This window comes from Bison bison, unplaced genomic scaffold, assembly GCF_000754665.1.
Source record: "Bison bison bison isolate TAMUID 2011002044 unplaced genomic scaffold, Bison_UMD1.0 scf7180017864472, whole genome shotgun sequence".
In the NCBI taxonomy this organism is placed as follows: domain Eukaryota; kingdom Metazoa; phylum Chordata; class Mammalia; order Artiodactyla; family Bovidae; genus Bison; species Bison bison.
Window position 1 is genome coordinate 13,331,987 of NW_011495033.1, and position 11,541 is coordinate 13,343,527.

Sequence of the window (11,541 nt, forward strand, 5' to 3'; positions counted from 1 at the left end):
GATCCAGCGGATGTTGGCAATTTGATCTCTGGTTCCTCTGCCTTTTCCAAATCCAGCTTGAACATCTGGAAGTTCACGGTTCACGTATTGCTGAAGCCTGGCTTGGAGAATTTTGAGCATTACTTTATTAGCGTGTGAGATGAGTGCAATTGCGCGGTGGTTTGAACATTCTTTGGCATTGCCTTTCTTTGGGACTGGAATGAAAACTGACCTTTTCCAGTCCTGTGGCCACTGCTGAGTTTTCCAAATTTGCTGTAACTAAATGCATATGTATCAAATATATATGAAATATATGCAGCATCAAATGACAGAACACCAAGTATGTTATTTTGTTCTATCATTTATATATATATAATGTACATTATATATATACATTTATATATATATACAGTATATGCACACAATGTAGTAAAGATGAGGAGACTGTGTTTAAACATTAATTCAACAAATGTTTAGTCCATGTCAAACACATGGAACAACAGATATACTGAATTAAATTGATAATCTGGATCCTCACAGAGCTCACAGTCTAATGGGAGGAGACAAAAACCAAAGAGTGGGGTGGCAGGCAAGTTGTAATTTTAAATACAATAGCTGAAGAAGGACTGAGGAGAAAAGGTGATGTTTGATTAAAAACCTAATGGAGGTGAGGGAATAAGCCAGGCTAAGAATGTAGGGGAAAAAGTTCCAGCAAGTTTTTTTCCCTTGAGAGACAGAGGAATAATCTAGTGTGTATCTGTGTATGGTGGGTTGCAATTGGCAGAAATGCAGAAAGACATGAAGACTTGGGAAGCTTACAATGACTAGGAAAGCATGAAAAACCAAAAAAGTGCTTAGAAACAGAACATACGAACACCATTTCTACAGACTTAATGCAGCAAAAATGATAGAGCACCAACTATATCGTTTCCAAACTTCCGTTAGCCACAATTTCATCTTTTCTGCAAGATGATGATAAATAATACCTATCACCATGATAATTTAGAAATAAAACTGATTATGGGACAAAACTATTTGCATTAATATTACCATCAAGATAAAAAACCTGCATGCGTGTGTGCCAGGTCACTTCAGTCATGCCCGACTCTGTATGACTGACTCTATGGACTGTAACCCGCCAAGCTCCTCTGTCCATGGGGATTCTCCAGGCAAGAATACTGGAGTGGGTTGCCATGCCCTCTTTCAGGGGATCTTCCCAACCCAGGAATCGAACCCAGGTCTACTGCATTGCAAGCGGATTCTTTACTGTCTGAGCCACTAGGGAAGTCCCTGGGAAGCCCCCCAAAACCTGAGACCAGATGAAATAAAATATCTTTTCCAATTTCTTACTCAGAGACTCTGTGAGCTCAGTTTAAGCACAACGTAACAAGTAAAGGGATAAGAGGCTTTCATTTAGTTTCTAATTTCAAAAAGAGAAGAGCAACATAGTAATATCAAAGAAGGAAGAGAGCTATAAAACAGGAAGGAGTGAAGGAAGGAAATGCATTAAGAATTGAAAATCTATCAAATCTGCCTTGTACAACTAATTGGTTTACCAAATACTCTATGAAAAGAGGGTATGGTAGATGAGGTTACTATTTCTGAATGCCAGCTCTTAATCAACACATTCTTGTCTCCAGAAAATAAGAGGAAAAAGGCAGGCAGACCCTTTACCATCTGAGCCACTAGGGAAGCCCACTTACCTTAAAACTCACAAATCAACTATTGGGTGGTCCAGGAGGAAGAAGAGATGGAAAAAGTAAGGTTTTAGGAGGCTTTCTTAGGGGCTTACCCTCAGCATTTGTTAACATTTTCAGATAAAAAGTAGAGAACCTTTTTTGGAAGGTCCAGGTAACCATTCAGAGCTTTTTCCTCCCAGTCCTATCACTTCATGGCAAAGAGAAGGGGAAAAAGTGGAAGCAGTGACAGATTTTTTTATCCTGGGCTCCAAAAATCACTGCAGATGGTGACTCTAGCCATGAAATTAAAAGATGCTTGCTTCTTGGAAGGAAAGCTATGACAAACCTAGCCAGCGTATTAAAGGGCAAAGACATCACTTTGCCAACAAAGGTCTGTATAGTCAAAGCTATGGTTTCCCAGTAGCCATGTACGGATATGAGAGTTGTACCATAAAGAAGGCTGAAAACCAAAGAACTGATCCTTTCGAATTGTGGTGCTGGAGAAGACTCTTCAGAGTCCCTTGGAATGCAAAATCAAGCCAGTCAACCCTAAAGGAAATCAATCCTGGATATTCACTGGAAGGATTGATGCTGAAGCTGAAGCTCTAATACTTTGTGTGAAGAGGTGACTCATTGGAAAAGATCCTGATGCTGGGAAAGATTGAAGGGAAAAGGGGTGGCAGAAGATGAGATGGTTGGAGTGGCCTCAATGGATATGAATTTGAGCAAACTCTGGGAGATAGTGAAGAGCAGAGGAGACTGGCATGCTGCAGTCCATGGCGTCACAAAGAATCAGACCTGACTTAGTTACTGAACAACAACAACATAGTCCAAGTCATCAGCAGTAAAACCGGCCAGTATCTGCTGCTTTTTTTTCTCTCTCTATCCCTGCTTAGATTTCTGTTGAAAAGAAACCATATGGTGATTTTTAGGAAGGCAGGCAGGCAGGCATCCACTCCAATCAGTGCCTGCCGGCCTCTACTTGAAATAACAATGAACATTGTTGCCCAAGAAGAACAACAGTGCTCTAGACATTCAGGGGAAATGTCTGAGTATGCAAGATTTATTAGAAATGACACATTACACAAGTAATGCATTTTTCTTTTCTTCTCTTTTTCCTGTCTGAAGCCAGTATCTCCTCATGTGATCTCCTCATGTCTCACCAGAAAGGGTATTTACCAAATCTTATTTGATGCTAGAGAGGGAAAAAAAATCACCCTCTATTTTTAGCATTTATAATTGATTGTATTTTGGTTACAAGTAACTAATAAATAACTTTTATTTCCAGATTCAAACTGGAATTTAAAAAACAAAAATCATATGACAATCTGCTGTGTATGTAAGAACAAGAAAATGAGTCTGTGAATGTGAAAAAGAAAAAACTAAAAATGGCTGAGATAAACTTAAACATGCAAAGCTATGAATACCAGGTCAGTACAGAATTTACAAAGCTGTCAGGGACAGGAAATTTAAAGACTGAAAACCAAGGATAAAGATAAATGGGATCATCTCTACGATGAAAATGCAAATAGTAGGATTCTTTCCTAAGACAGAACCAATCATCCCACTAAACAAGTTTATAAATGGTCCTGGAAAAAGGAACAGAGCTTAAGTTCCAAATCTATAGTTGAAATTAGAATTTTAAGATAGGAAGTGCCAAAATCGTGGCAATAAATTTAAGGATCATGTAAACTTGAGAAGGAGGAAACATGGCAGGTAAGTTTCAAAGTGGACAATAGTAGGAGAACACATTTAGGGATTATTTAAATATAAAATGATGGATTACGAATGTTTTAAGTTATGAACAAAGGAAAGGGAACGGAGTGTGGTCTCCCAAGTAAACAGTTTATTAAAGTAAACAATTTATTAAAAAAATTAGCAAAATTCATTGCCAAACAGGTCTGCAGTTGTAGAAATCTGAAAACACACAAATATATAAATAGTAAAAAATCATGTACAGTTCTGACAACTTCATGTTAGAAAAGATATAAAAGAATTAGATAAAGATACCTGGGGGAATTAAAATGATCAAAGGGTTTTGGGGATATTAGATATAAAAAGTAAACAATTATTTTCTCTAGAAAGGCTGAAAAGATAACTGACATTTCTAAGTTATGAAAAGAGGATGAAAATTTATGAAAAGAAGAAAAGGGAAGTGTTTAAAAAAAAACTTATAGAATGAGGGTTGCACCCTTTATAAGATGAAACAGGGAAATTTAAAACAAACTAACGGAAGCACAGATTTAAATAACAGCCTATAAACTTACTGAAGTCTTTACTTCAAGAAGTAGTAAAAATATAAGTTTTCTTAAGTTTTGATAAATTATTGGATGAAGACCCTTATCAGGGAATGTGGAGAAGGAAGTCTATAGAGTACATGCCTACTTTTGAGGGGAGAAATGAACTAATGACCATGCCCACTTCCACATAACTCTTTAGTTTAAGAGCAGGATAGTCATGTTACATTATAAGGCCCAAGACAGGAAAACGGGAAGAACACTACCAAGAAAAATTTCCTTAAATACTCAGCAAGAGAGAATTCCAGATCTATTATGATAAACCAAGAACCTTGACTAATTAGAAACAAAATCACCTTTTGAAATAGGAAATGAGCAGTCCATGTCTTGAATCAACTCTCATCTTAGGCCAGAATCCCTAGGAGCATTCAGCAGATACAACAGAGGGTGGGTTTGTATTTAGCGTATTACTGATTTGCAAACCCATGAGCAAAAGCACAGTATACATGAAGTCCATCAGTCCAAGTTTCAGTGAAAGGGGCCTTTCTAAAGGCACTTTACAAAAGGTCTTTGAAACACAAACCTGAATAAAATCTTTAAATTAGTTTAACAAAGGTAACCTAATGCTTGTTCACTGCTTGTCTCCCCACCCCATATCTGTAAACAGGTGTGCAAATGAGCAGAACAAAGCAGACATATAACAAAATTATATTTTTCTCCAGTGTTTAAAGCAAACAAGAAAAATCTTAAACATTACTCATTGCTTTGAAAATGACTGTGTTAACCTCTATTTTCATTTTTAAATCATCTAATTTCAACTAGAATTGCCTGATCTTCAAAACAAATGTTTCTCTTCTAGAATATAAATAATATTAAACTTCCATTATTCTGTAGTAGTCTTTCCTGTGAGAAATAATTAGCTCAAAATTCTCTATCATGTTCTTTTCCCTAAATTGATTTTGTTACACACAAAAAAGGTAAGCAGAATAAAAATGATTTTTAGGAGGTTTAATTTAAATGTATTTATTACATTTATATTTAAAATAAAAGTCTGCCCCAGATGAAGTGATTAAATACAGAAATGAACAGGTAAGAACAAACGGATTTAGGAATGCACAATGAGCAGACAAGTTTCCCAATGGTCATTCATTCGGCATTTTGTGTCAAACTGCAAAACTCTCTTTCCCGTTAATACCATTCTAAGAATGGGTTAAAGAAACAGAAGAGTCGGAAAAGGAAGAAAGATCAAAAGTCTGGGAGTGGAATGGAGAGAGAAGAATTCAAAATAAAGTGAAACCTTCCCGAGAAAGCAAATAAAATGAGGCATTAAGAATTCCACCATAACTATGCTACATGTGCTTAAAAAAACTACAACTACATAACTATTTTAAGTGCTACCTTTTCTTGTTGAACCAAATGTAAGCGACCTTTATGTACCCAAAGCTAACTGAGCTAGTAGTCGCAATATCCTGCAACAGAACCCTTCAAAAGAGACCACTTGGAATTGCTTAATCTTGATGGTACTTAGTGGTAAAATCATGAGCCAGCTCTGAAAGAAGATCTAGCAGGCCTGCCTTTTCACAAACTTAACGTTGTTGGGTGTGGTTGGTTGATTCTGAAAAGAGAAATTACAATAAGCCTTGGTAGCTTTGACACAGCCTTTAAATGATAAAATAAATGGGTTTAATGTGTCTCTAATGTTTATTATGGTAAAGTTGATCAGTTTAACCCTTTGCAAACAAGCAAGGGATCTTGAAAGCAGGAAGCTTTTCTGTGGAACTCCTGACGCAACACAAACCATAGCAGTTACTGCAAAGCTTAATGCAAACCCTCTAGAGTCCACGTTGACAAATTCTTTAACAAGCCCTGTGGTTACAGGGAAGCTGGTTTCACTCTGACTCACTCCTACTCAAACAGTTTACTGGAAATGAAGGGGAGGGGGAATTTTCAGAGAAGTCATGTGATGGCCAGACAAACCACAGCCAGTAAAGGTTCAACAGAGTCAAAAACAGGTCCCAGCAACAACCGACACCCAGAGTGTTCAACTGGCACTAAATTATATGAAAATGAGTCCTGGTGGGTTTCTGATCATCCACACCATGAAGTCGCTCATAAATCTCTGTATATATTATAAAGGAACAGATACTTCACAGAGGGAAAAACCAGCAGGCATTGACACGGTCTGTGCAACTACAAACACTTCATAGGAAAATGTGCTTAACAAAAAAACGCCATCACAGGAATGTTAAAGCACTTCAGTGAGTGTGTAAACAATCATTATTAAATGCTTTCCCATTGTCTCTAACCTCAAATGATCAAACATATATTCTATCATTAGCAAAAAAAAAAGTAAAATTAAAAACCCTTTAATTATCACCTTGTGCTTTGAGGGGATGTTCACTGACTACACTACACTCAGTATCTTGTAATGACCTACAATGGAAAAGAATCTGAAACACACACACACGCACACACACACACACAACTAAATCACTTTGCTGTAGACTGAGACACTGTAAATCAACTATACTTCAATATAAAAAAAGAGAACAGCACAAGTGATGAACTTTTTTGGTTCTTAAGTTATGTGTTTTCACTAAATAAAATAATGTAAGTAACCTGAAATTTCTGAATAGGATATAGATCTTATTAAGTCAAAAAAGGGTATTTTTAGCCTAAAATATATTCAATACACACTAGTCAAAGTTATCAGTACTTAAACTTAACTTGGGGACTCAGTTTCAATAAATCAGACTAAGTGTAAGTGGCAAGTATTAATTAATTTAAATACTGCTGTCCTAAACAGAAGCTAAGAAAAGCTCCTTTAAAATAAAATAAAATCCAGAAATTACAAAACAGCTTTTGAGGAACTACTTAATCTAAGGTGATGTACAGAATCACGAATTATACCCAATAAAAAGACAAGCTAACCACGATTAATATGGAGGGGAATACTGTATTCTTTTAAAAGATGAAGTTCTAAGAAATTTAAATTTCTTATTTCTAACTCAATTCTCAATTTTCTATAGTGACAGAATAATAAGAAACGGTAACTTTCACAGTCAGCAACCTAATATCTTGCAACAAAGAATCCAAGTAGCTAGGTCACTTGAACAGATGTCATTTAGGAAAGCAAACTTATTCAAAGCATATTCTTCTAAAACCCTATTGTGTAAGTTTTAAACACAGAAATACCACAATCACCCCCATGTCCCCATTCCCCATTACTTCAATAACCCTGGCTGACCTAACCTTTTAGGGTACATGAAGCAAATAAGTTACTTTATTTTTTTCTAAAACTCTTTTATTCCAATGTCTTTAATGTTTCTTTCCTTTGGTTATGCAGCTTATAGAATAAACAAGTCACCACAATAACCTTCACTTTTTCCCCTAAAGCACAGAACTTTACAAGCTTTGTTTTACTAAATGTGAATTAAAAATTATGTCATCTAGCTTAATGATGTCTACTATATCATCTTCAACTCTTGCTTTCATATGACTTTTTTTGGCTGCACCACGTGGCAAGTGAAACTTCTTTAACCAGGAATCAAATTCATGCCCCACTGAGGTGGAAGTATGGAGACTTAACTGGACCACCAGGGAAGTGCTCAGATAAACTTTTTTTTTTTAATGAAAGATTCTTTAAATTCTATAGTGCTTTGTAATCGGATGATTATTAAACTCAAAGATGGAAAACAATTAAATCTTTTTTATGTAAGAGGATTTCTGTGTTGAAAATATTTTATATTTTATTTTGTGGTGGAATAAGATTAAATGCTCCCTTTTGACTGAGCAGCAACATGGCAGTCTGCCAGATTAAGCACCTTACAAAAGGCAGCAAAAAGGGAGACTAGAGGAAAAGTGGTTGATCCATGTTCTAAGAAAAACTGGAATAATGTGAGAAAGCACCAACTACGTCCAACATAAAAATATTGGAGAAACTGGTCATGAGAACTCAAGGAACCCAAATCACACTGGACAGCAAGGGTCATGTTTCTGAAGTGAGCTTAGCTAATCTGCAAAATGATGAAGTTGCATTTAGAAAATTCAAGCTAATTACTGAGGATGTTCAGGGCAAAAATTGGCTGATTTTCATGGCACAGGTCCTGCTTGTGACAAAATGTGTTCCATGGTCAAAAAACGGCAGCCCACTAGTAAAGTTCGTGTTGATGTCAAGATTACCGATGGTGATGAGCTTCATTTAGGCTCTGTTGGTTTTACTGAAAAGCAGTAAACAACCAGACTTGGAAAACCTCACACTCAGCACCAACAGATCTGCCAAAACCAGAGGATGACCTGAAAGAAGCTGTCAATAAACAGTCCAGACAGCTTTGGAAAAGACATGGAAAACGCTTGCCAATCTATTTATCTGCTCTATGATGTCTTTCTTAGAAAAGTAAAAATGCTTTTTTCCCAAGTTTGAATTGAGAAAACTCATGTTTCATGATGAAGGTAGTAATTTTGGAAAAGCGACTGGGAAAGAGACAGGGACTACAGTTGAACAAGCTGATGGATATCAGTTACCAGTCTAGAAATCTGTATAAAATTCGGACTTGTAAGAGTGACAATAAAAAATCTTATTTGTGATGCTAATAAAAAAGTATGAATATTAAATGAACATGTTTCATGTAACTGTACATTTTCTCTCTTAACTGATATTTCCAGTGCATTCAAAGAACCTACCACTTGAGTAGTATGTGCAAGACCATGCAGGTGCTGCCAAAAATACTTCTTTTGTGGTCTCTTCTCATGGAGCTTATGAGCTCCTGGGTAAGAAGAGAAAAGCCTAAAAGTAGTTCTAAAAGAAGGCAGAAAGTGACATAAGAAAAATATAGCAAGAGATGATTTCCAGGGAATAGGAAGATTTTTTTCTTTTTTAAACACGTGCCCTCTTTCAGGTGAATAATGCTGCTAATTATACTCTTTAGGGAGAAATTCACAACTTTGGGCTGATCCAGGAAAAGCTGGCCTGGACAGCCATGCAGCAGGATGTGACTGAGGTAAGGATCACCCCCTTTCTCCGAATCCTGAGGCTTTCTTACGAGTCTGGTCAGACTACAACCTGAATGGGAAGATTTTTGAGCAGCAAAGTTTCACGACCAGAGGAATTTTTCAGAAAATTATTTTTGCTGCTTTATTTGGAAATAGACTGGGGGAAACAGGGCTGGAAGAGATCTATTAGAGAGTCACTAGAAATGTTCAGGGGAAAGGTGATAAAGGCATGAACCAGCAGTAGTAAGGGAAAAGAGAGGACAGATTTGAAGATACTGTGGCAATAAGTAGAATCAACAGGCCTTGAACAATACTGGATATGGGAGGTGAGGCTGGCATCAGAGACTTAGATTTTTACTCCAAGTGACTATGAGGATGGTGATATCATTAACAGAACAAAGGACAAAAAATCATAAAGAGAATAATTAAATCTTGCATGAAATAGTTCACAAGGCACATAAACAGCTCTCTAGACCTAACTTTCATAAATGATGCTAGAATTGGTCAAGGTCATAGGAAGCTACATTCATTCATGTCTACCTCCCAGAGACATCTAGTAAAAACATGATAGGAAGCCAAGGGCAAAAGGAAGTCAGCTTAGTGGAAAAACACTGCCTAATCTCGCTCTTGTGTCACAAAAATAAAGTAGGTACCATAAAGAATCAGAATTTAAATAAATGCATTAATCATCTTTTTTTCCTCCCCCAAATACCTATAGAACAAAATCCAACCATCAGTCCAAACTGGAATTTAGGTAAATACTTAGCTTTAAAATTGTTACCTAGAAACAATTTCCTATAAAAGCATCTACATCCTTTAACAGAGGTGGAGAGCACATGGTAAGGCAACAACAGCCAAGGCTTTTTTTTCACTCTTCCTGCTGATAAACTCAATTCTACCACAGGGCTTTACCTTCAAAAATAAAAAACACATTTCCCACCTCATGTCATTTTACTTAATTTGCTATTTTACCTAATTTGCTGTTCTAGCTAAAATTGATCCAACTTTTTCCTATTTTATTAACCTTGTCAAGTTGGGGGTTCTACAGAACACCATCTATGAGGAAATTCTAGCACCAAAGTCAGACAAAATTTTGCATCTTTATGAAACTGATTACTATAAAAACTTTCAAATCCCAATCGATAAACTATAGCTAAAAAGATGTTAGGATTATAGATTACCAAATAAAAATATTTTTATATACCATTAATTAACTACACAAATATAATATTCAATTTATAACAACAAAATCTAAGAGAAAACTATCATGTTAAAATCACTGGGAAAACTGTCAGAACAATACACAAATAGGTAATGACCTGAAAAAGAGAAATTTAGATTCCTGTATTATATGATAGGTAAAAATATTTTAATACATAAAAGATTTAAAAGTAAAAGAATAAAACCATAAAAGGACTAAAAGGAAATGCACCGGAATATCATAATCATAAGGGTTCAGGAAGGTAATTTTAGGCATAACTCTAAAAGGAAACATCTAAGGTAATGGAATAAAGATAAAATGTAAACTTCCTTATCTAAAAAGCAAAACATGGTAAAACACACAATAAACAATATGGAAAAATTACTGGAAGCATATGACAAAAAGAATCACCTTAAAAATGGCAATCAATAGGAAAATGAAAAATACACTAAATACAAAAAAAAAGGGCAAACTAAAAAAAAAAAGGGTAAAGTAGATGCAGGTGTTTTTGTTTTTCTGTAGTTTCAAAATTTTATACAATAAACATACTTTGCAGTCAAAAAGAAAATTATTTAAAAAAAACAAAGATGTAAAAAATAGTTGATGACACTGAAAAATGTTCATTATGTTTTTATTTTCAAAACAAGTCAAAATAATAGATAGAATACGATTCACTTACAAATATTTACAGGAAAAAGAATGAAGGATGGAAAGATTTTTTGAAAGTATACAAATATCAATTTTCTACAATAAGTTGTATATAATCACTTTGTAATAAGAACACTCCAAGCCAGGCTTCAGCAATATGTGAACCGTGAACTTCCTGATGTTCAAGCTGGTTTTAGAAAAGGAAGAGGAACCAGAGATCAAATTGCCAACATCCACTGGATCATGGAAAAAGCAAGAGAGTTCCAGAAAAACATCTATTTCTGCTTTACTGACTATGCCAAAGCCTTTGACTATGTGGATCACAATAAACTGTGGAAAATTCTGAAAGAGATGGGAATACCAGACCACCTGACCTGCCTCTTGAGAAATGTGTATGCAGGTCAGGAAGCAACAGTTAGAACTGGACATGGAACAACAGACTGGTTCCAAATAGGAAAAGGAGTAGGTCAAGGCTGTATATTGTCACCCTGTTTATTTAACTTACATGCAGAGTACATCATGAGAAACACTGGACTGGAAGAAGCACAAGCTGGAATCAAGATTGCCGGGAGAAATATCAATAACCTCAGATATGCAGATGACATCACCCTTATGGCAGAAAGTGAAGAGGAACTCAAAAGCCTCTTGATGAAAGTGAAAGTGGAGAGTGAAAAAGTTGGCTTAAAGCTCAACATTCAGAAAACGAAGATCATGGCATCTGGTCCCATCACCTCATGGGAAATAGATGGGAAAACAGTGGAAACAGTGTCAGAAGATATTTTTGGGGGCTCCAAAATCACTGCAG

At 35.9% G+C, this 11,541-nt stretch overlaps 1 protein-coding gene and 1 pseudogene across 4 annotated transcripts in view; one reads left to right on the forward strand and one right to left on the reverse strand.

Moving 5' to 3' along the window:
- VMP1 (vacuole membrane protein 1) overlaps positions 1 to 11,541 on the reverse strand; it is a 127,140-nt gene that overhangs the window by 49,262 nt on the left and 66,337 nt on the right. The gene's annotated exons all lie outside the window — the stretch shown is intronic.
- LOC105004081 lies at positions 2,475 to 10,555 on the forward strand (annotated as a pseudogene).